The sequence below is a fragment of the Pongo abelii genome, chromosome 20, assembly GCF_028885655.2.
Source record: "Pongo abelii isolate AG06213 chromosome 20, NHGRI_mPonAbe1-v2.0_pri, whole genome shotgun sequence".
Taxonomy (NCBI): domain Eukaryota; kingdom Metazoa; phylum Chordata; class Mammalia; order Primates; family Hominidae; genus Pongo; species Pongo abelii.
In genome coordinates this window covers 58,095,995-58,102,006 of record NC_072005.2, presented here as the reverse complement: position 1 = coordinate 58,102,006, position 6,012 = coordinate 58,095,995, and positions in this window count along the sequence as shown.

Sequence of the window (6,012 nt, the reverse complement as noted above, 5' to 3'; positions counted from 1 at the left end):
TTGTGTTAGTGTCTTATGAATGCTGCACCAAACTAACACAGATTTAATGGCTGAAAACAACACAAAATCATTATTTTACAGTTCTGGAGGTCTGAAGTCCAAATGCATCTCACGGGGCTACATCAAGCTGTTGACAGGGCTGCTTTTCTTTTTGGAGGCCCTAGGGGAGCGTCTTTCCTTGCCTTTCCAGCTTCTAGAAGCTGCCCAAATTCTGTGGTTTGGGGCCTCCTTTCAAAACCAGCAATGGCCAATTAGTCTTACATCACTCAAATACTTGAGTGTTCTGTCTCCCTCTTCCGTGTTTGAGGACCCTTGTGATTACACTGTGAAAACCCAGATAAGCCAGGATAATTTCCCTATCTTATTAGGATCCAAGTATGTTAACATTTTATTCTATAATCAGAGAATCTGATGCTATGATTGTTATATGTGAGCATTATAGATGCTCTTGAAATGTTAAAATCACATCAGCACTGGAAAATAACTCCTAAATGTCCAAAAAGAACATGAGATTTATGATGCTTGAAATGTTGCTAAACATAAATTTGTATCTATTCTGAAATTATATAAATTAACCTACCTGGCCAGGCACAGTGGCTCATACCTGTAATCTCAGCACTTTGGGAGGCCAAGGCAGGAAGATCACTTGGGCCCAGAAGTTTGAGACCACCCTGGGCAACATAGCGAGACTATCTCTACAAAAAAATAAAAATAAATAATAGCTGGACAAGGTGGTGTGTGCCTATAGTCCCAGCTACTTGGGAGGCTGAAGCAAGATGATTGCTTGAGTCCAGGAGTTCTAGGCTGCAGTGAGCTATGATCATGCCACTGCACTACAGCCTGGGTGACAGAATAAGACTCTGTTTCTAAAAAAGGGGGAAAAAAAACTAACATACTTTATTATGAGTACGGAATGCATATGACATAATGCACCTGGATATTGACTTTTTCATAGCCAACCCAAACAGTCCCTTTTTCTTTTACAGTAAATGTGTAATGTATATAATCTCCTGCCTTAAATATCTAAAAAAGATGCACAAAATATATGAATGAACTTCATCAGACATTGAGAAGTAAAGGGCTCAGGACAGCTTTCCATGAGAGAAAGGAAACAATGAAATGAGCCTTATGATTGCCCCAGCTTAGTGCCTGGAGAAAGTTTCCAGTCTGCAGGATTGAGAGGAGAAACCCAAGCAGATCCCAGTCATCTCTCTGAATTGAGACAGAGTTTAGGGTTTGAGGAATTCAAGGTGGCCCAAATTCATGAGTTGGATTATTGGAGAAGAGCTGCACTCAAGAATTGAGAGTTCTATAGAGTTTCTCCCACAAGCCTTTTGACTCATAATCAGCATATGTATGTGAGGAAACCCCCCCTAGGCTGGAGGAAGAACAGGAAGAAATGAACACACAGAAAAATCCTTGGATTATACACAAGGTTGGGAGTAATCAGCATTTCCACCAGCTGGAATGGAAATGCCTCCTAACATTTGGAGAATCACAGTGGACCTTAAGTAAGGAGTGTTGCCTCTGTGGGTGTTTCAGATTTGCTCTATAGTAAAGACTGCCTCAAACCCTCCTCACAAAGCATACCTGCAAGCCATGAGAAGGCCATACTTTCCAAGTAAGTTAGCAGTTTTCCAGACAGAGACTAATGAAGAAATAGCAATCTGTCAGTCAGTAATTGACTGTGTCTGGCATCCAATCAAAACTTACCCAGGTGTGCAAAGAAGCAGGAAAGTATAACCCCATAACATGAATAAAACTCAGTAGAGACCCAGAAGTGGCACACTGATAGCAGAAAAGGATGTTAGGAATAGCTGCTATAAATGTCCCATATGAATCAAGTGGATTACAAAAACTGTAATTTACTGATGAGTTGCCCCCACCTGAACAAGGGGCAGATGAAACTCAGTCTACGCACTGGACCCAGTGCCCCTAGGACGTTCATCCTCCCAGGGAGGGACCAGAAGGAGGCAATTGCCAGCGATCGGCACCAGGTTCCCTGAGAGGGAGAAGCAAGCTCAGCTGAATTTGTGGAGTGTAGTCTACCCGGTGTTTAGCCCCTCTTTGCCTTTTCTGGGAACTGAGGCTTTTGAGCAGGGCTGCTGAGCTTCCTAGGAAGTGTAGTTTGGCCATGGGCAGTGCCTGAGGCACCTGTGCTGGGCAGTTGAAGTTTATGGGAAGTATAGTTAGGAGGCCTAACAACTTATTCTAGTTAGCGGCTGGTGTATCTTGACTGTTTAGCCCCTGTAGGGGTTTCTGGCACACATCTGCCTTTGGCCATTTTTCTCCACATTGAAGGGGTCCAGCCCCTCCACACCTGTGGGTGTTTCTCGTCAGGTGGGACGAGAGGCTGAGAAAATAAATAAGACACAGGGACAAAGTATAGAGAAAGAACAGTGGGCCCAGGGGACCGGTGCTTAATATACGGAGGACCCGCACCGGCACTAGTCTCTGAGTTCCCTCAGTGTTTATTGATCACTATGTCTGCCACCTCGGAGAGGGGGTGTGGCAGGACTCTAGGGTGATGGTGGGGAGAGGGTCAGCAGGAAAACATGTGAGCAAAGGACTCTGTGTCACAAATAAGTTTAAGGAAAGGTGCTGTGCCTCGGTGTGCACATAGGCCAGATTTATGTTTGACTTTACACAAACATCTCAGTGCAGTAAAGAGCAGTATTGCTGCCAGCATGTCTCACCTCCAGCCATAAGGTGGTTTTCTCCTATCTCAGTAAATAGAATGTATGATTGGGTTTTACACCAGGACATTCCATTCCCAGGGATGAGCAAGAGACAGATGCCTTCCTCTTATCTCAACTGCAAAGAGGCCTTCCTCTTTCACTAATCCTCAGCACAGACCCTTCACGGGTATCGGGCTTGGGGACAGTCAGGTCTTTCCCTTCCCACGAGGCCGTATCTCAGGCTCTCTCGGTGGGGAGAAACCTTGGATGATACCCAGGCTTTCTTGGACAGAGGTCCCTGCAGCCTTCCGCAGTGCATTGTGTCCCTGGGTACTTGAGACTGGAGAATGGTGATGACTTTTACCAAGCATACTGCCTGCAAACACATTTTTAACAAAGCACATCCTGTACAGCCCTAAATCCATTAAACCTTGAGTCAACACAGCACATGTTTCTGCGAGCACAGGGTTGAGGCTAGGGTTACAGATTAACAGCATCTCAAGGCAGAAGAATTTCTCTTAGTACAGATCAAAATAGAGTTTCTTATGTCTTCCTTTTTCTACATAGACACAGTAACAGTCTGATCTGTCTTTCTTTCCCCCACACACGTGAGTGAATTCTATCTGGGTGTTCAAGGCAGTTGAAGACGGTAGTAGTCAGAACCTTAGCCAGTGCTTGCTGGGGCTTCTGTAGGCAACATTATGAGGGAATTGGCCTTGGGCATATTAATTCTGAGCTCATCTGGTAGTTCTGCTTTGGCTGGGGCAGACTTTGGTGGTCAGACCCAGTCGGTCCTTGGTGAGTCTGCCCTGCTGTGTGGCTGAGGTGGGAAGCAGCCCTACAGAATCCCATTGTTGTATGGGACATGTTTGCCCTTGTTCTTCCTGCTCTTGTGGGCCAGATGGATCCCATGTTGGTGGCTGGGGAGGGGACTCAGGGCATGGGTCTTACCTAACCTTACTCTGCTGACTTTCTCCTTTTACACCCCAGATGAAACTTCTTTAGGTGTGTAGGTGTCTGTGTGTCCTATGGTGTGTCCAGAACTGGCCTATTAACAACTGCATCACTGTTAACAGAAAGCTTCTAGAACAGTATCTACAATGCAGTGCTTTGAGGACTAAGTCAGCAACTTTTAAATAGAACTTCTGTTACAAGTGGGAAGATGATTTATGTATAAAGAAATTTGACACACTTAAAAACCTACAACTGCTGGTGCACAGATTTACAGATTCCATCTACTTTGTCTTGATTCCCAGTTTAGAACTTGGGTCTGTAAATACTAGAACCTGCCAGACCTCAGAGTAGAAATCCAGTGTCAGCTCTCCCACCAGAACTTGCCTGGCTCTGATCCCATGCAAGGGAGAAGACAGTCCAGGTTCTCATTGCCTTTCTCTGTATCTGTATTTAGGGGTGGGGATAGAGGACTGGAAATTCCTCATTGGTGCTGATTAGTCTGACCTCTGAGGGCTTTTTCAAACCCTAGCTTTGTTCTTTTTGTTTGTTTGTTTGTTTTTGTTTTTTGTTTATTTGAGATGGAGTTTCGCTCTTTTGCCCAGGCTGGAGTGCAGTGGCGTAATCGTGGCTCACTGCAACCTCCACCTTCCGGTTTCAAGTGATTGTCCTGCCTCAGCCTCCTGAGTAGCTGGGATTACAGGCGCCTGCCACCACACCCGGCTAATTTTTTTTTTTTTTTTTTGTATTTTTAGTAGAGATGGGGTTTCACCATGTTGGCCAGTCTGGTCTCGAACTCCTGACCTTGTGATCCGCCCACCTCAGCCTCCCAAAGTGCTGGGATTACAGATGTGAGCCACCGCGCCTGGTCAGCTTTGTGTTTTTAAAAAGTTGTCCTTCATTAAGGGAGGGAAATTGAGTAATTGTCACAATTCTAAGAGCTGGGCCTGTCTCTGAAATGTCTTCTTTTCTCTTGAAAAGAGATCTTTTGTCAGATGTTCAGGATCAGAAAAGACAATAACTACATCATACCTTAGAAATGATAGCCTTTTCCTAAGAACTGAAGAAAAAAACGATAAAAGCCCTGGTGAGGTTTTGCTTCTTACTTTTGCCTTTCTTTCCATTGGCTTTGCAAGGCTTAAGACAAATAACTATTAAATGGAAATACATACATTTCTAATTTAAAAATTTAAGGAAAACTAAACAGAAACCATAAAGTCAAGGTTCAGGCAAAGGTAGAATGAGGAAATGTAGCTTCATACAGAGTGCCTTAAGTTTGAATACAGGTGAATAAATATGTAAGAATGTGTGATGTACTTAAGTTGTTTCTGATTCTTTCTTTCTTTTCTTTCTTTCCTCTTTTCTTTCCTTCCTTCCTTCCTTCCTTCCTCTCTCTTTCTTTCTTTCTTCTTTCTTGTCTCACTGTGTCACCCAGGTTCAGTGGCACGATCATGGCTCACTGCAACCTCTGCCTCTTGGGTTCCAGTGATTCTCTTGCCCCAGCCTCCTGAGTAGCTGGGATTAAGGTGTGTGTCACCACCCCTGGCTAATTTTTGTATTTTTAGTAGAGATGGGATTTCACCATGTTGGCCAGGTTGGTCTCAAACTCCTGACCTCAGGTGATTTGCCCACCTCAGCCTCCCAAAGTGCTGAAATTATACGCATGAGCCACCACAACTGGCCTGTTTCTGATGTTTCTGGTGTCAATAATGTATTAATTTTCTGTTGATGCCAAAACAGATTCTCACAAACATTTAGCAGCTTGAAACAACACAAATTTATTGTCTCACAGTTCTTTAGGTCAGAAGTCTGGTTTCTTTGATCTGGGTTTCAAAGACTGAAGTCAAGGTGTGGGCCAACAGGGCTCTTATTGGAAGAATCTGGGAAGAATCCACTTCCAAGCTTATCCAGGGTATTGGCAGACTAATTCTGAGGTTTGTTTCTTTGCTGGCTGTCAGCTGGGTTTGGTTCTCTTATTTATTTATTTTACTTTTTTTTATTTTTAATTTTTTCTTGAGACAGGGTCTTGCTCTGTCACCCAGGTTGGAGTGCAGTGGTGCAGTCTTGGCTCACTGCAACCTCTGTCATAGTAGATGTTGAATCTGCCAAGCTGAAAGTGTGTCAGTTCCAGAAACATTTCTGTGCTGTTCATAGACACCTCCCATCAAGCCCAATTATAAGTGTTCAAGTCTTTGTCATTTCCCATGAACAGGCTCTTAAGCTACCAAACCAGATATCTTTAATTTTTTTTTTTTGAGATGGAGTCTCGCTCTGTCGCCAGGCGGGAGTGCAGTGGCGCCATCTCAGCTCACTGCAGTCTCTGCCTCCCAAGTTCAAGCAATTCTCCTGCCTCAGCCTTCTGAGTAGCTGGGATTACATGCAT